The sequence below is a fragment of the Heterodontus francisci genome, chromosome 12 (assembly GCF_036365525.1).
Source record: "Heterodontus francisci isolate sHetFra1 chromosome 12, sHetFra1.hap1, whole genome shotgun sequence".
Classification (NCBI taxonomy): Eukaryota; Metazoa; Chordata; class Chondrichthyes; order Heterodontiformes; family Heterodontidae; genus Heterodontus; species Heterodontus francisci.
This window is the reverse complement of record NC_090382.1, coordinates 99899023-99918405: the sequence shown is the minus strand read 5'-3', so window position 1 is coordinate 99918405 and position 19383 is coordinate 99899023. Positions and strand designations below refer to the sequence as shown.

Below are 19383 nucleotides of genomic sequence, written 5' to 3'. Positions count from 1 at the left end.
TGAACAAGGATTCACCAAGGGGGAGCAAAAAAACACAGTGGACTGAATTTTACCGGCCACTTGACGCCACCGGTCGCCGATAAAATGCTGTGGGGAGAGGCCCAGTTCGACCCCCGATGTCGAGAGGGGCTCGCCGCATATTACTGACAGCAGGGGGACTTCGGTGAAAACCCCCCACCCCGCCACACAGCAGCAGGCCCTTCATCTAAATATGCACATAAATTACATGCTAATAAACTTACCTGCAGGCGGCCAACATCCCACACCGATTTTACCAACTCCGAATGCAACTCTCGTGCCTTCGGAACTCCATATGGAGTTCCGGGTGAGAACCTGGTGGCGAGGGGGAAAGAGTAGAATTTTCCAGGCAGGAGGGGTGGAGGACTGGGGAAATCAATTTTTATTGGAGGTGGGGATTCGTGTTGAAGGGCAAAATATTGAAGATTGGGGGGGAAAGTTTGTGTATTTGAAATATCAACTGATGGTCATTGCATTGCCTGAAGGCAATGGGGGGGTTGGGGAAGGGCCTCCATCACTTGTTTTTCAATGTATTAAACATCGTTCACATTTACCCTTTAAATATTGAACTTCTTTGTAAGGACTTAAAGCCCTTTAAAAATGGCGCCGCCGCCTGTGTGGTGGCGCCGGACGCCGTTGCCAGGGACACGAGGCTGCCCCCGATGACGTAGAAGGGTGGCCGCTCCGCCCCCTCTATTTAAATGAGCCCCCGCACGTAATATCGCGAACTGCGGCACATTCATAAAATTCAGTCCAGTGTGTTTAAAAATAAAACCCTGTTACACTAAGACCAGGTGAAGCCTAAAAGGGAACCCTAGATCTCTTTCTCACCTGGCTGTAACACTGAATAGTGATCAGAAACATGAACCCTGGCTGATTTTTCTTCCCCCTTTCTTTCCAGAGTTAGGAGCCTTCTGACCTACGTGACTCAATACCATCTGTGTGTTAGATGCAAGGTGAGGACAGAATTAGGAGAAACTATGATGCCCACATGGCTAATAGTGGCAAATCTCCCCCACTGAGTCCTGGTCTACCTCTCCTATCCTTCCAACTTACACTGACTTCCTATCCTCCAACAGATCCAATTTAAAATCCCTACCTACCTTCAGTTCACTCCATGACCTTACACCTCCCTAACTCCCCAACTCTGCAATCTCCTAGAGCCAAACGTCCCTCCCACACACTGTGGTCCTTAGACTTTTGGCTGCTCTGCATCCCCACCCCATTCCTTTCCACCATCATTGATGGCAGAGCTTTCAGTCATCTTGGCTTTCCTCTGTGGACGCTCTCTCCAAATCGCTTCACCATTTACTCTGTCCACCTTGAAAAACCTTCTTCAATCCCACCTTTAAGAGTAGCCTTTTTTCAATACACCTAGGGCGGCACAGTGGCACAGTGGTTAGCACTGCAGCCTCACAGCTCCAGGGACCCGGGTTCGATTCTGGGTACTGCCTGTGTGGAGTTTGCAAGTTCTCCCTGTGTCTGCGTGGGTTTTCTCCGGGTGCTCCGGTTTCCTCCCACAAGCCAAAAGACTTGCAGGTTGATAGGTAAATTGGCCATTATAAATTGTCACTAGTTTAGGTAGGTGGCAGGGAAATATAGGGACAGGTGGGGATGTTTGGTAGGAATATGGTAGTGTGGGATTAGTATAAATGGGTGGTTGATGGTCGGCACAGACTCGGTGGGCCGAAGGGCCTGTTTCAGTGCTGTATCTCTAATCTAATCTAAACCTAACCTCTCTTCTATGGCTCAGCATCCATTCCCCCTAATTATTCTTTAGGACATCTTGTACTTTAACGGCAATAAAATATTTTACTAAACTGGTACCACTGATGAGGGTCTTCAATTATGAGGAGAGGCTAAAGAAGCTATTCTTCGAGCAGAGAAGGTTAAGGGGAGATTTAATAGAGATGTTCAAAGGGTTTTGATAGAGTAAATAGGAAGAAAAAGCTTCCACCAGTAGAAGGGTCAGTAACCAGAATAATTTGCAAAGGAATCGGAGACGACATGAGGAGAATCTTTCCAAGAGCAGGCACAGGCACAGTATGATTCTATGATTCTATGAATAAATGCAAGCTACTATTGCTGTTTAGCTCAAATCACAAGAGAGCAGAATCTGTCTGTTGCCTTGCCGGGTTTACATGGCTAAAACCGGTTCCTCTAGCTTGACGGCAGAAACACAAATGTTCCAGTCAGTGCTGGAAAAGGTGAGTTCGTCACAGGAAAATACTTCAGAGCCAAAGTGGATGCATAGTAAATTCTGGAGTCTGCTTGGCTCCAACCACCATTCTGTTTGCACATGGTTGCAGTTGCCAATATAAACTTGTTTACATATAACATGCTGATGCTCTGTTATTGTGCACATGCTTTCAGGCCAGCTGATTACTCGATAGCAGAGCAAGGTCATACCTCATTGATCACAGTTTAATTCACTTAATTTTTTCTTCTTCTTCACAGATTTTACCTGCTTCTGCATTGCATTCAGTAAGATGCTGGAGCTGCTGTCTCTCCACAGCCAGGCCATGGGCGAGTGCCAGAGTGCCACGGTAGGCTATTGCAGAAAATACGGAAGTATGGGGTTGAAGGTGATTTAGAGCTTTGGATCAGAAATTGGCTAGCTGAAAGAAGACAGAGGGTGGTGGTTGATGGCAAATGTTCATCCTGGAGTTTAGTTACTAGTGGTGTACCGCAAGGTTCTGTTTTGGGGCCACTGCTGTTTGTCATTTTTATAAATGACCTGGATGAGGGTGTAGAAGGGTGGGTTAGTAAATTTGCGGATGACACGAAGGTCGGTGGAGTTGTGGATAGTGTCGAAGGGTGTTGTAGGGTACAGAGGGACATAGATAGGCTGCAGAGCTGGGCTGAGAGATGGCAAATGGAGTTTAATGCGGAGAAGTGTGAGGTGATTCACTTTGGAAGGAGTAACAGCAATGCAGAGTACTGGGCTAATGGGAAGATTCTTGGTAGTGTAGATGAGCAGAGAGATCTTGGTGTCCAGGTACATAAATCCCTGAAAGTTGCTACCCAGTTTAATAGGGCTGTTAAGAAGGCATATGGTGTGTTAGCTTTTATTAGTAGAGGGATCGAGTTTCGGAGCCACGAGGTCATGATGCAGCTGTACAAAACTCTGGTGAGGCTGCACCTTGAGTATTGCGTGCAGTTCTGGTCACCGCATTATAGGAAGGATGTGGAAGCTTTGGAAAGGGTGCAGAGGAGATTTACTAGGATGTTGCCTGGTATGGAGGGAAGGTCTTACGAGGAAAGGCTGAGGGACTTGGGGTTGTTTTCGTTAGAGAGAAGGAGGAGGAGAGGTGACTTAATAGAGACATACAAGATAATCAGAGGGTTAGATAGGGTGGATAGTGAGAGTCTTTTTCCTCGGATGATGATGGCAAACACGAGGGGACATAGCTTTAAGTTGAGGGGTGAAAGATATAGGACAGATGTCAGAGGTAGTTTCTTTACGCAGAGAGTAGTAGGGGCGTGGAACGCCCTGCCTGCAACAGTAGTAGACTCGCCAACTTTAAGGGCATTTAAGTGGTCATTGGATAGACATATGGATGAAAATGGAATAGTGTAGGTCAGATGGTCGGCGCAACATCGAGGGCCGAAGGGCCTGTACTGCGCTGTAATGTTCTAATTCTAATTCTAAATTTGTAGAAATCACAAAGGTCAACTGCTGGGAAAGTCTCTTACTACTGGGTCTCCCCAACACTCACCCTTAGCAAATCTAGTATGTGTTCTCTGGGGTTGCTGCTTGCTGTGCGAGAGCTTCTAATTGGGAGCTAGTGGCATAAACACACTACTGAGCCTATGGTGCAGGTACCTTAACTCTAGAGGAAGGATGTCAGGGGTTTGGAGAAAATGCAGAAGAGATTGACTAGAATGAGTTAGCCCTCAGCTAACATCACAAAAAAACAGATTATCTTGTCATTATCACATTGCTGTTAGTGGGAGTTTGCTGTGTGCAAATTAGCTGCCGCGTTTCCTGCATTACAACAGTGACCACACTTCAAAAGTACTTCATTGGCTGTAAAGCGCTTTGGGATATCTGGTGGTCATGAAAGGTGCTATATAAATGCAAGTCTTTTTTTGCTATGGAGAAAGTACAGCGGAGCGGAATTAATTGAATAGCTCTTAAAAAGAGCTGGTAAAAAGAATGATGGACAGAATGACCTCCTTCTGTGCTGTACAGTTCTATTATTTTCCTCTTGTCCTGAATGTGTTGATACACAGCTGGTGTGTTATTCTATAGTTGCACGCCCATAGCTCACCCATGCGTAATCCTTGGCAGCGAGTGACAGTGCGTTGTCAAATGTTGTTCTGACCTGACATCCACACAAGTGCCTTCTTAGATGTACATTAAGGCCAACTGTAGCGCTTCTATTCTAGCCCCATCTGAGATTAGTTAATTCTGTACCAAAAAGAAGATCGTCCTAATCTGTATAGCTCAGCTACTCACTGAATCAATACCTACTCAGCCACTTAGGGAGTTCTACAGTTAATTCTTTGAGCTAGTTCTTGATTGTTGAACAAGAACTTTATGATGATAAATATGATTGTAACACATCTTACCTTTAATGAAAACCAAATGAGGAAGAGGGCATGTTTTCATTTTATTTTCTCCTTCTCCCTATGTTAACACACATTTGCTCAAACTGCTCACTAGGAATGACAAAATCGACCAATCAGGACATCTCCATCAGTCAACCCACAGGATTAACTTGAGTGCTCCTGAAAATGACTCGTCTCTGGTTCATTTTTCTCTTTCTCTTCCAAATTCGAGTAGTGTAGTGGCTATCACCCTGGTCTAACAGACCGAAAGTCATGTGTTCAAATGCCAATCTGATACATTGCTGAGCTAGTTGATGTTGATTTCAATAAAACTGCTAGTTTGTGACTAACACCAGAACAAATGGCCATGAAAGCTGCCTAATTGATTTGAAAGCTCATTTGGTTTGGTAATGCCCTTTACAGAAGGGACCCCATCAGAATCTAGCCCCACACGATTTGGTTGCCAATACTCTAAACAACCTGCATTTTACATGCCTTTGCCTTTAGAAAAACACCCCAAAGCACTTATATGAACATATGAATTAGGAGCAGGAGTCGGCTACTCGGGCCCTCGAGTCTGCTCCGTCATTCAATAAGTTCATGGCTGAAATGATTGCTCCACATTTTCACCTACCCTCGATAACCTTCCACCCCCTTGCTTATCAAGAATCTATCTACCTCTGCCTTAAAAATATTCAAAGACTCTGCTTCCACTGCCTTTTGAGGAAGAGAATTCCAAAGACTCACGACCCTCTGAGAAAATATTTCTCATCATCTCTACCTTAAATGGGCAACCCCTTATTTTTAAACAGTGACCCCTAGTTCTAGATTCTCCCACAAGGGGAAACATTCCTTTCCACATCCACCCTGTCAAGACCTCTCAGAATCTTATATGTTTCAATCAAGTCGCCTCTTACTCTTCTAAATTCCAGTGGATACAAGCTTAGCCTGTCCAATCTTTCCTCGTAAGACAGCCCGCCTATTCCAGATATTAGTTTAGTAAACCTTCTCTGTACTGCCTCCAACGCATTTATATCCTTCCTTAAATAAGGAGACCAGTACTGTACACAGGACTCCAGATGTGATCTCACCAATGCCCTGTATAGCTGAAGCATAACCTCCCTACTTTTGTATTCAATTCCCCTCGTGATAAGCGATAACATTCTATGAGCTTTCCTAATTACGTGACGTACCTGCATACTAACCTTTTGCAATTCATGCACTGGGACACCCAAATCCCTCTGCATCTCAGAGCTCTGTAATCTCTCACCATTTAGATAATATGCTTCTTTTTTATTCTTCCTGCCAAAGTGGCCAATTTCCCACTTTCCCACATTATGCTCCATTTGGCAGGTCTTTGCCCACTCACTTAACCTATCAAATCCCTTTGTAGCCCCTTTATGTCCTCTTCAAAAGTTACTTTCCTACCTATATTTGTGTCATCAGCAAATTTAGCAACCATACCTTCGGTGTCTTCATCTAAGTAATTCATATAAATTGTAAAAAGTTGAGGCCCCAGCACAGATCCCCTGTGGCACACCACTCGTTACATCTTGCCATCCGGTAAATGACCCATTTATGCCTACTCTCTGTTTCCTGTTAACTAACCAATCTTCTATCCAAGCCAATATGTTACCCCCTACACCATGAGCTTTTATTTTCAGCAATACCTTTGATGTGGCACCTTATCAAATGCCTTCTGGAAATCTAAGTACAATACATCCACTGGTTCCCCTTTATCCACAGCACTCCAATAAATTGGTTAAACATGATTTCCCTTTCACAAAACCATGTTGACTCTGCCTGATTACCTTGAATTTTTCTAAATGCCCTGTTATAAAGTCTTTAATAATAGCTTCTTACTTTTTCCTTAAGACAGGTGTTAAGCTAACTGGCCTGTAGTTTCCTACTTTCTGTCTCCCTCCCTTTTTGAATAAAGGAATTACATTCGCTATTTTCCAATCTAACGGAACCCTCCCCGAATCTAGGGAATTTTGGAAAATTAAAACTAACACATCCACTATCTCACTAGCCACTTCCTTTAACACCCTAGGATGAAGTCCATCAGGACCCGGGGACTTATCTGCCTGCAGATCCAACAATTTGTTCAGTACCACTTCCCTGCTAATTGTAATTTTCTTGAATTCCTCCCTCCCTTCCATTTCCTGACTTACAGCTAATACTGGGATGTTACTTGTATCAATAGTGAAGAACGATGCAAAATATCTGTTCAATTTATCTGCCATCTCCTTTTTATCCATTATTAATTCCCCAGACTCATTTTCTATATGACCAACGCTCACTTTGTTAACTCTTTTCTTTTTTAAATATTTATAGAAACTCTTACTATCTGTCTTTATATTTCTAGCTAGCTTTCTCTTGTACTCTAATTTTACCTTCCTTATCAATCTTTTAGTCATTCTTTGCTGTTTTTTATATTCTGTCCAATCTTTTGACCTGCCTCCCATCTTTGCGCCATTATAGGCTTTTTCTTTAAGTTTGATACTATCTTTAACTGTTTTAGTTAACCACAGATGGTGGGTCCCACCCTTGGAATTTCTCTCTCTCATTGAAATGTATCTATTCTGTGTTTTCTGAAATATCTTCTTAAATGTCTGGCATTCCATCTCTATTGACCTATCCCTTAACCTGATTTGCCAATTCACTTTAGCGAGCTCTGCTTTCATGCCCTCATAATTGCCCTTATTTAAGTTTAAAGTACGAGTCTTGGACCCACTCTTCTCTACCTCAAACTGTAAAATTCAATCATATTATGAACGCTGCTACCTAGGGGTGCCTTAACTATGAGGTCATTAATTAATCCTATCTTGTTACATAATGCCAGGTCTAGTATAGCCTGCTCTCTGGTTGGCTCCAGAACGTATTGTTCCAAGAAATTATCCCGAAAATATTCTATGCACTCCTCATCTAGGCTACCTCTGCCCATCTGATTTTTCCAGTCTATAGGTAGGTTAAAATCACCCATAATTATCACTGTACCTTTGTGACAAGCTGCCATTATTTCTTCCTTTATACCCCTCCCTACAGTGTGGTTAATGTTAGGTGGCCTGTACACCACTCTCACAAGTGAATTCTTGTCTTTATGATTTCTCATCTCTCCCCAAACTGCTTCTACATCCTGGTCTCCTGAACTTAGGTCATCCCTCTCTATTGCGCTAATACCATCATTAATTAACAGAGCTACCCCTCCACCTTTTCCTAACTTCCTGTCCTTCCTAAATGCCATGTACCCTTCAATATTCAGGCCCCAATCTATGTTGTCCTGCAGCCATGTCTCTGTAATGGCTATCAGATCGTACTTATTTATTTCTATTTGCGCTCTCAGTTCATCTGTTTTGTTTCAAATGCTTTATGATGCTACTCATAGGCACAAAGCTGTGAACATTTTTATTCAATTGAAAACTCATCTTAAGACTCAAAACGAAAGGTTTAAGTAATTTCTAGCAGCTGGTAGTCCTGGTTAGCAGTCAAATACTCATCATTTGACCTAGCAGGGCTATTTAAATACATTTAAAACGTTCTCAGCCATGAAGAGGCAGGCTCCTACTTACTTCAGAGTAATGCTGGCCTGTTTGACCCTGTTGCTTTATGCCACGCTTGTTCTGAGAGAGGTTCATCGCATCTCGAGCCCAATTGTCTACTAACTTATGCAAATCATCTGTGAAGGTGCCTTTTCTACTCGTTATTGTTGGCTGTTGTATTTCCGCCTCGAGGCGGCCAACATCCCCAGCTTATACACACTACTGAGTCAGCGGCGCTTGAGATGGCTTGGCCATGTGAGCCGCATGGAAGATGGCAGGATCTCCAAGGACGCATTGTACAGCGAACTCGCCACTGGTATCAGACCCACCGGCCGTCCATGTCTCCGCTTTAAAGACGTCTGCAAACGCGACATGAAGTCCTGTAACATTGATCACAAGTCGTGGGAGTCAGTTGCCAGCGATCGCCAGAACTGGCGGGCAGCCATAAAGGCGGGTCTAAAGTGTGGCAAGTCGAAGAGACTTAGCAGTTGGCAGAAAAAAAGACAGAAGCGCAAGTGGAGAGCCAACTGTGTAACAGCCCCGACAACCAATTTTTTCTGCAGCACCTGTGGAAGAGTCTGTCACTCTAGTATCGGCCTTTATAGCCACTCCAGGTGCTGCTCCACAAACCACTGACCACCTCCAGGCGCTTACCCATTGTCTCCCGAGACAAGGAGGCCAAAGAAGAAGAGAAGAAGAAGAAGATTGTTGGCTGTTGTTGCTGACCCACCTGCCCAACTCCACTCACTGCATTTGTGCTAGTTGTCCCTGGGGAAATAGTGAAGCAAATAAAGTTGATTGCAGATTTGACAGCATTTGACATCAATATAAGAAAAGCATTGTAATTCATGATTTTAGTGATATTTGGATCTGACTTGAAGATTACTTCTTTTTATGACTACTTTATACTTACTCTTGATAAATGGCAAGCACAAAAAGTTACTAGAATCTATGATTTAAGAGTAAAGGAAAGCTCTTATCGGATTGCTACTCTTTATCTGAAGTTACTGAATTTAATTGTCTTGGGATATTTCTCTACATTGAAGGCACTATATAAACTGTTGCTGGATTGACTCAGAGGGAAGTGTTAATTTTTAATAAATATCTTGAAAAGATCATTCAGTGCGTCTAGAACAGCTGTAGAATAGAGGCCCTGAACAGAGCAAATTTGCCATATGCCATATTCATAACATGCATCTCACCAACATGCATTTTGTATGGTGCAAAACTGTTGTAGAAAATATTCACTGTACACTATACAAGAAAGCAAATTAGTTTGAGCCATTTAATAAAGGCTTCATGCAGTCTTCATTTACTGTATTACGGGCTTCGAAGATGTGTTAAAGCCAAGTTGCATTTGTACATGCATTGCATCTACAGAACATCACTACAGAAATCACTAAACCCATTCACATTATTTTTAATCAGCTCTTAGCACATGCAAAAAACAAAGCTACCTTTACACCTAATTTTAGCATCACAGGTTCTGTGATCTCTGATAATTGAAGAATTGTGGGTGGAATTCCATAACTTTGATCCACAATTTATGGGATACTTTAATTATGACTGGGTGTGTTTCATGCCATAGTTAAATGACTGTGCTGTGTGGACTTAACTATTTTGGTTTTCTGCTTTGCTGTCGGTGGTATTGAATATATTTTACTCTCAAGCTGATGCACTGTTGGCTTTAATTACATTTGATGTAACCAAAGAATTACAAATACCTTCTGGTTACTAAAATATATTTGGAACCAGAAGTGGATCTATGGTACAAATGCACCAACCCTTTCAGGGAAGCAACAGTCTTTGAACATGCAGTCCCAAGTCTGGGCCCCAGGTCCCATCAAGCATTTACACTTCAGCTTTTTCGAGGAGACGAGCATTGAATGTCAACATTACATAGAATTTACAGCACAGAAACAGGCCATTTGTCCCAAATAGTCCATGCTGATATTTGTGCTCCACACAAGCTTCTTCCCACAAAACTATATCTAACCCTATAAGCATATTCTTCTGTTTCTTTCTCATTCATGTATTTATCTAACTTTCCCTCAAAGTGCAACAAATTCTATGAAGGAGGCAGAGAATGCCTTGCAACCAAGCCTTGAAAGATTAAAAAAATGTTTAAATTCTAGCTTTTCATTCCATGATTTCCGATCTACATAAACAATTCTTGGAGTCATACACAGAGTCATTATGGCCCAGGAGGCCATTCAGCCCATCGAGTCCATGCTGGCTCCCTGTAAAGCAATGCAATCAGTCCCATTCCCCGCTCTACCCACTTAGCCCCGCAAGCTTATTTCCCTCAAATGCCCATCCAATTTTCCTTTTGAAATCATTGATCGTCTCCACTTCCACCATCCTCAGAGGCAGCGAGTTCCAAGTCATTACCATTTGCTGCGTAAAAATGTCCTTCCTCACATCCTCCCTGCATCTCTTGCCTAAAATCTTAAATCTGTGTTCCCTAGTCCTTGTACCATCAGCTAATAGGAACAGCTTTTGTCTATCTTATCTAAACCTGTCATAATCTTTTACACCTCTATCAAATCTCCCCTCAATCTCCTTTAATCCAAGGAGAACCACCCCAGCTTCTCCAACCTAATCTCGTAGCTAAAATCCCTTATCCCTGGATTCATTCTGGTAAAGCTCCTCTGCATCCTGTCAAAGACACACATTTCCTTCCTGAGATGTGGTGGATAGAACAGGACACAATACTCTAGTTGTAGCCCAACCAGAGATTTATAAAGGTTCAGCATAACTCTCCTGCTTTTGTACTCAATACCTATATTTATGAAGCCCAAAATCCCATATGCTTTGCTAACTACTCTCTCAATATGTCCTGCCACCTTCAAAGATCTATGCACATGAACCCTCAGGTCCCTCTGCCCCTGCACACTCTTTATAACTGTACCATTAAATTTATATATTGCTGAAAAAAGAGACATGTTGTCAAAGCTTTTTGTCTTGCACTCATCAGAACAATATGCAAGAACAACCAATGCAAGGGAAAACAACAACCCACGCTGCATGAGAAGAGAGCGCCGACCGGCTGGCAAGTGAACTCTGACCGGCAAAGGCGCCGCCACGGAAAATGCACCAGCCTACGGCGACTGACTGTCAACCGCCAAACTTTGTTCGAAATCCAAACCAAGTCAAGCTACCTGGTTTAAATTTCAAACAAAGCCTGCTCAGAGGTGTAATGAATAAACCGATGCCAAATCAAAGAAGGAGTGGGTAGTAGTGGGTAGCCAAAAGCTTGGAAAAACAGATGGGTGTTAAAGAGGGACTTGGAGGAGGATGGGTAGCTGGTTCGAGGGAGGGAATTCCAAAGCTTGGTATCTAAGATGGCTGACGGCACAGCTAACATTAGTGAGGCAAAGGGAAGGGGTGAATACACAAGAGACCAGAGTCAGAGGAGAAAAGAGTTAGGGGAGAGGGGTTATTGTAGTGTTGAATAAGCATACTAAGATAGGGAGAGGTGAGGCTACGAAGTGACTTGAACACAATGGTGAGAATTTTAAATTGAGGCGCAGGACAACCTGGGGCCGATTCAGGTCAAAGAGGACGGGGGTGATGTTTAAGTGGAGCTTGGTGTGGAATACAATATAGGCTGCAGCGTTTTGGATGAGCTGACGTTTACATATGGTGGAAGTTGGGAGGTAGGCCAGAAGAACATTGGAGTAGACAAGTTTGAAGGCGATAAAGGCATGGATGAGAGGTTCAACACAGGTGGGCTGAGACAGAAATAGGTGACTGTACATAAATGTAAATATGTGATCTTTGTGGTGGAGAAGATGTGGTGTTCGAAGCACAGGTCACGCTTGAAGAAAATGCTGAGGTAGAAAGACTATGGGCTGAATTTTATGAGAGCACCGCAGTTCACATCGATGCACTCTGATGGCAGTGTGCATCCCGTGCCGATGCGCCATCTCTGAGCCCCCGCGATATTACATGCGGGCGCTGATTTAAATGGGGGTGCGGAGTGGTTGCCCCCGATGATGTCATCGGGGCGGCCGCCAGGTCCCTGGCAACGGCGTCCAGTACCCCTCATAGGCGCCGGCGTCATTTTTAAAGGGCTTTAAGCCCTTAGCAAAAATTACAAGTTGTAAAGCTGTATCAGTATTAATTTTTATTAAATAAAAACCAATGTGATGGAGGCCCTTCCCCAACCTCCCCCCCAATAGTCATTTCATTGCCCGAGATAACAAAAAAAATTTATTTTTCCATACCCGCACTGTACCACCCAACCTTCAAACTTTTGCCCTTCAACCCCTTCCCACCATCCCCACCCCTCCCCACTGAAAATGTTATTCTTCCCCCCTCCCCACCAGGTTCCCGCCTTGGAACTCCGTGTGGAGTTCTGAAGGCACGCGAGGGACAAACGGCGACCATAAAATTGGCGTGGGACGGCCGCCGCCAGCAGGTAAGTGAATTTGCATCTAATTTGGCATAATTTGAATATGTATATGAAGGTCCCGCGGTGGGGGGGTGGTGGGGGAGGTGGCCATACTGAGGTCCCCTGCCGCCAGTAATATGTGGCAGGCCCTTCTCGATGTTGCAGGCCAAGACGGGCCCCTCCCTGCAGAATTTTATGGGCCCCACCGCCACAACCCACGCCGTTGAGGGGCTGGTAAAATTCAATCCTATATGACAGTATGTATCAAGCTGACACATTAAGTGCCTTGGGATATTTTACTACATTAAAGGTGCTATATAAATGCAAGTTGTTGTTATTAATGCAAAGTACCTGTGTAGTGACAACAATAAAAATATTACCTTGTTCTCGTGCAATCAAACGTTTCACTAGGAATAGCAGCAGCACAAAGGGAAAATCTGGCCAGAGTTTGCCTTTATAATAAATTTCAATTGGACAGTCCCATGCATAGGATGCTCCTACAATTACATAAAAGATAGTGATGGGGCACAACTACTTTAAATTGTCAGACTGCTTGTCTGATATCCAGTATTGGATGAGAAGAAATTTCCTCCAACTAAATATTGGGAAGACCAAAGCCATTGTCTTCAATCTCCGCCACAAACTCATTTCCCTAGCTACAGACTCCATGCCTCTCCCTGGCAACTGTTTGCGACTGAACTAGACTTTTGCAACTTTGGTGTCATATTTGACTCCAAGATGAGCTTCTGGTCACATGTTCATGCCATCACTAAGAACATTTATTTCTACCTTTTTTTTCATTCATTCTTGGGAAGTGAGCATGGCTGGCAAGGCCAACATTGATTGCCCATTCCTAATTGCCCTTGAGAAGGTGCTGGTGAGCTGCCTTCTTGAACTGTTGAAGTCCATGTGGTGTCGTCGGTACACCCACAGTGCTGTTAGCGAACAAGTTCCAGGATTTTGATCCAGCAACAGTGAAGGAATGGCGATATAGTTCCAAGTCAGGATGGCGTGTGGCTTGGAGGGGAACTTGCAGGTGGTGGTGTTTCCAAGCACCTGCTGCCCTTGTTCTTCAAAGTAGAAGTCACGGGTTTGGAAGGTGCTGTTGAAGAAGCCTTGGTAAGTTGCTGCAGTGCATCATGGATTAGAAACTGGACAGAAAAAACGACATTCGAGATGCTGTACATAGTTTTAAGATGATCTTTGCACTTTTTAATTTGCACTAAGGTTAGGTAGAAGTTTTTAATCACCATTCCTACTGATGATGTGGTTTACACTGCAGCTATAGTGCACAAGCGTTGGAGGGAGAGAATGTTTAAGGTGGTGACTGGGTGCCAATCAAGCGGGCTGCTTTATCCTGGATGGTGTGCTGCACCCATCCAGACAAGTGGAGAGTATTCCATCACACTCCTGATTTGTGCCTAGTAGATGGTAGACAGGCTTTAGGCAGTCAGAAGATGAGTTACTCACTGCATTATCCCCAGTCTCTGACCTGCTCTTGTAGCCACAGTCTTTATGTTGCTGGTGCAGTTAATTATCTAGTCAATGGTGATCCAAGAATGTTAATGGTGAGGATCCAGCAATTGTAATGCTGTTGAATGCCAAGGGAAGGTTGTTAGATTCTCTCTTGTTGGAGATGGTCATTGTCTGGCATTTGTGTGGCAAGGGTGTTACTTGCCACTTATCAGCCCAGCCTGAATGTTGTCCAGGTCTTGCTGCATTTGGGCACGGGCAGCTTCATTATCTCAGGAAGTATGAATCGAACTGCCCACTGTGTATTCAGCAGAAAACATCTCCATTTCTGACTTGTCGATGAAGGCAAGGTCATTGATGAAGCAGATGAAGATGGTTATGTCAAGGTCACTACCCTGAGGAACTCCTGCATCGCTATCCTGGGGCTGAGATGATTGGCCTCCAACGACAACAACCATCTTCCTTTGTACTTAAAGAGGGTCAAGAATGTCAGTTCAACATCCCTGGATATAGAGTTTTCAAGAAGGATAGAGAGGGAGATAAAAAAGGAGGGGGTGTAGCATTATTAGTTATGGAATCAATAACATCTTTGAGGAGGGATGATATGCTAAATGAACCATCAAATGAGGCCATATGGGTAGAGCTTAGAAATAAAAAAGGGGCAGCCACACTACCAAGAATGTACTAAAATCCCTCAAATAGTGAGAGGGAGATAGAAGAACAAATATGTAGGCAAATTTCTGAGTGCAAAAACTATAGGGCAATAATAGTTGGGGATTTCAACTACCCCAATATCAACTGGGATACAAACAGTATGAATGGCACAGAGTGGATAAAATTCTTGATCTGCGTTCAAGAGAACTTTTATAGCCAGCACGTAACAAGCCCAACGAAAGGCAGCGCAATTCTAGATTTATTCTTCGGTAATGAAGCTGGGCAAGTGGATGAAATAACAGTGGGTGACCATTTTGGAGATAGTGACCATAGTTTTAGCATAATCATGGAAAAGGACAAAGATAAAATAGGTGTAAAGGTTCAAAATTGGGGGAAGGCAAATTTTACGAAACTGAGAGGTGACCTGGCGAAAGTGGACTGGATACAACTACTTGAAGGAAAATCAGTGGTAAACCAGTGGGAGGCATTCAAAAGCAAGATACTACAGGCATGGTGTAGGCATGTCCCTACAAAGATAAAGGGTGGTACTGCCAAAACTAAGAAAAAGAAAGCTTATGATGATCACAAAAAATCTTAATACTTTAGAAATCCTAGAGGAGTATAGAAAGTGCAGGGATGAAGTAAAAAAGGAAATTGGAAAAGCAAAGCGAGGACATGAAAAATTATTAGCAGGTAAAATGAAGGAAAACCCCAAGATGTTTTATCAGTACATTAAGAGCAAGAGGATAACTAAGGAAAGGGTGGGGCCTATCAGAGATGTACAAGGTAACTTTTGCATGGATGCAGAAAATGGGGGCAGAGTTCTTAATGAGATTTTTGTCTCTGTCTTCACAAAGGAGAGGGATGACATTGTAGTTAAAGAGGAGGAGGGTGAAATATTAGATATGATAAGCATAATGAGAGAGAAAGTACTAGAAGATCTGATATTCTTGAACGTGGATAAATCACCTGGGCCGGACGGATTGCATCCCAGGTTGTTAAAGGAAGCCAAGGAGGAAATAGCGGATGTGCTGAGGTTCATCTTCCAATCCTCACCAAATACAGGAGAGGTACCAGGTGATTGGAGGTCTGCGAATGTTGTACCATTGTTTAATAAGGGTGCGAGGGATAGGCCAAATATTTATAGGCTGGTCATTCTGACCTTGGTGGTGGGAAAACTGTTAGAATCAATTCTGAGGGACAGGATTAACCACCACTTAGAAAGGCACAGATTAATCAGGGATAGTCAGCATGGATTTGTTAGGGGAAGGTCATGCCTTATTAACTTAATTGAGTTTTTTGAAGAAATAACAAGGAGGATTGATGAGAGTAATGCAGTGGATGTGGTCGACATGGATTTTAGTAAGGCATTCGATAAGGTCCCGCTTGGCAGTCTGGTCAGTAAAAGGAAAGCCCATGGGATACAGGGGAATGTGGCAGGTTGGATCCAGAATTGACTCATGGACAGGAAACAAAGGGTAATAGTCAATGGAAGGTTTTGTGAATAGAAAGCTGTTTCCAGTGGCGTTCCACAGGGCTCAGTGCTAGCTCCCTTGCTGATTGTGGTATATATTAATGATTTGGACTTAAATGTGGAAGGCAATGATTGGGAAATTTGCTGATGACACAAAAATTGGCTGTGTAGTTGATAGCGAAGAGGATAGCCGTAGACTCCAGAATGATATCAATGGTTTGGTTGAGTGGGCAGAAATGTGACAAATGGAATTCAATCCAGAGCACTGTATGGTCATGCACTTGGGGAGGTCAAATAAAGCGAAGGAATATACAATAAACAGGAGGATATTGAGAGGGGTAGAAGTGAGAGACCTTGGAGTGCACGTCCACAGGTCTCTGAAGGTGGCAGGACAGGTGGATGAAGTGGTGAAGAAGGCATATGGAATGCTTTCCATTATTGGCCGAGGTATAAAATACAAAAGCAGGGATGTAATGCTGGAATTGTATAAAATGCTGGTTAGGCCACAGCTGGAGTGTTGCATACAATTCTGGTCACCACATTACAGGAAGGACATCATTGCTCTCGAAAGAGTACAGAGGAGATTTCCAAGAATGTTGCCAGGGCTTGAAAGTTGCAGCTATGGGGAAAGATTGGATAGGCTAAGGTTGTTTTCCTTGGAACAGAGGAGGCTGAGGGGTAACTTAATTGAGGTGTACAAAATTATGTGGTGCCTAGATAGAGTAGGCAGGAAGGACCTGTTTCCCCTAGCAGATAGGTCAATTACAAGGGGGCACAGATTTAAGGTGATTGGTAGAAGGATTAGAAGGGACATGAGGAAAAACTTTTTCATCCAGAGGGTGGTGGGTGTCTGGAGTTCACTGCCAGGAACAGTGGTGGAGGCAGAAACTCTCAATTCTTTTAAAAGGTACCTGGACATGCCCCTGAAGTGCTGTAACCTGCAAGGCTATGGACCATGTGCTGGAAGGTGGGATTAGATAGCGGCTAGTTTGTTCGGCCAGCATGGACACGACAGGCTGAATGGCCCCCTCTTCTGTGCCAAATTTTTCTATGGTTCTATGGTATGACTCCAGCCAGTGGAAAAGTTTCCTTCTGATTATCATTGACTAAAATTTTTCTAAGCCCCTTCATGCCACACTCGGTCAAGTGTAGTCACTCTCATCTCACCTCTGGAATTCAGCTCTTTCGTCCATGTTTGGGCCAAGACTGTAATGAGGTCTGAAGCCGAGTGGTCCCGGTGGAACCCAAACTGAGCATTAGTGAGCAGGATATTGGTGAGTGAGAGCTGCTTCATCGCACTGTTGACAACACCTTTCATCACTGATGGGGTGGTAATTGGGTGGATTGAATTTGTTCTGCTTTTTATTGATAGGACATACCTGGGCAATTGTCCACTTTGTTGGCTAGATGCCAGTGTTGTTGCTGCACTGGAACAGCTTGGTGAGAGGCGCAGCTTATTCTGTAACATTCTCCGGCTCTGCCTCTGCCTCACCTCACCTGCTCATCCATGTTACTCCTAGACCTGACTATTCCGAAGCACTCCTGGCTGTCCTGCTACATTCCACCCTCTGCCCCACTTGAGGTCATCCAAAACTCTGCTGCCTGTGTCCTAACTCGCCCCAATACCATTCATTCATCACCCCTGTGCTTGCTGACCAACATAGGTTTCCGTTTAAACAACATCTCGATTTTAAACTTCTCATCCTTCTTTCCAAGTCGCTCTATTGCCTTGTCTCTCCCAATGTCTGCAATCACTTCCCACACTACAACCCTCTGAAATACCTGCACTCCTCCAATTCTAGAATCTTGAGCATCCCCGATTTTAAGTGCTCTGCTATTGGCAGCTGTGCCTTCAACTGCCAAGGCCCAAAGCTGTGGAGCTCCCACCCTAAGTCACACTGACTCTCCACCTCTCTCTCCTTCTTTAAGGCAATCCTTAAATCCTACATCTTTGACCAAGCTTTCGGTTATCTAGCCTAATACCTCCTCATGTGACTCAGTGCCAAATTTTGTTTTGCAATGCTCCTGTGAAGTGCCTTGGGACATCCTACTGTGTTAAAGGCTCTATATAGATACAAGTTTTTGTTGTTGTAAAGGGGCATTAACAAATAAAAAAATGTTAGAAAATCTTTTCTTAATGGTTTGCAAACACAGTGCAATCAAATAAAAGGCATCAAAGTTCATTGTGATGCAATTTGTGCATAACACCATCTACCATATAATAAAAGTGTCAGCGGCATATTTTCTGCTCAGCAGGGACTGATATAAAAAGAACAATCTTTCAACAACTTTCAAACTTGAAAAGGAAATATTTTCAGGGCTATGGGAAAAGAGCAAGGGAGTGGGACCAATTGGATGGCTGTTTTAAAGAGTCGCCAAGGATACGATGGGCTGAATGGCCTTCTTATGTGCTGTACAATTCTATAGGCCCAATAGTAACTGGGGCAGGAGTTCAGAGCTAGGGAGGAGTTATGTTCGGGAAACCCATAAGTGTGGGTTTCCCCTGATACCATGGAGTTTTAACTCCAGGTTGTGAGTGTCTTTATTTGAACAGATTCCCCACCTGGAAGCCAGCCTGATTAATAGGCTTAAGTGCCTGTCAGGCAAAGAAGCTCTCCACAAAAGGCACCAGCTGAAGATCAGCCATGTTTTGTGGTTGTTGGGGTAGAAATCGTGTGGGGGAAGTGGGTGGGGTGGGAGGGTGGGTTGCGGTGGGTAGAACATGGTTGGAGATGATTGCAGGGTGTTCAGGGGTGTTGTGTATAAGACAGTAGTTCAGCCTCAGCTGGAGTATTGGTTCCAGTTCTGGGCGCCAAGCTTTAGGACAGACGTGAGGGCATTGGAGAGAGTACAAAAAAGATTCACAAGAATGGTTCCAGGGATGAGGAATTTCAGTTATGAAGATAGATTGGAGGAGTTAGGACTGTTTTCTTTGGAGAAGAGAAGGCTGAGAGGTGATTTGATAGAGGTATTCAAAATCATGAGGGGTCTGGACAGAGTAGATAGGGAGAAATTGCTCTCACTCGTGAAAGGATTGAGAACGAGAGGGCACAGATCTAAAGTATTTGGTAAGAGAAACAAAAGTGACATGAGGAAAAACATTTTCACACAGCGAGTGGTTAAGATCTGGAATACGCTGCCTGAGAACGTGGTGGAAGGCAGGTGCAGTTGAACCATTCAAAAGGGAATTAGACGGTTATATGAAAAGGAAGAACGTGCAGGGTTACAGGGATAAGACAGGGGAATGGAACTGAGGGAGTTGCTCTTTCAGA

The 19383-nt window shown here is 43.7% G+C and overlaps 1 long non-coding RNA gene across 1 annotated transcript in view; it reads left to right on the top strand.

Moving 5' to 3' along the window:
* The window catches only part of LOC137376015 (uncharacterized), a 74554-nt gene that overhangs the window by 14005 nt on the left and 41166 nt on the right, over positions 1 to 19383 (top strand). The window contains exon 2 of the long non-coding RNA XR_010976120.1: positions 2476 to 2564. This is a non-coding gene — a long non-coding RNA (uncharacterized lncRNA). The remainder of the gene's footprint in view (positions 1 to 2475; positions 2565 to 19383) is intronic.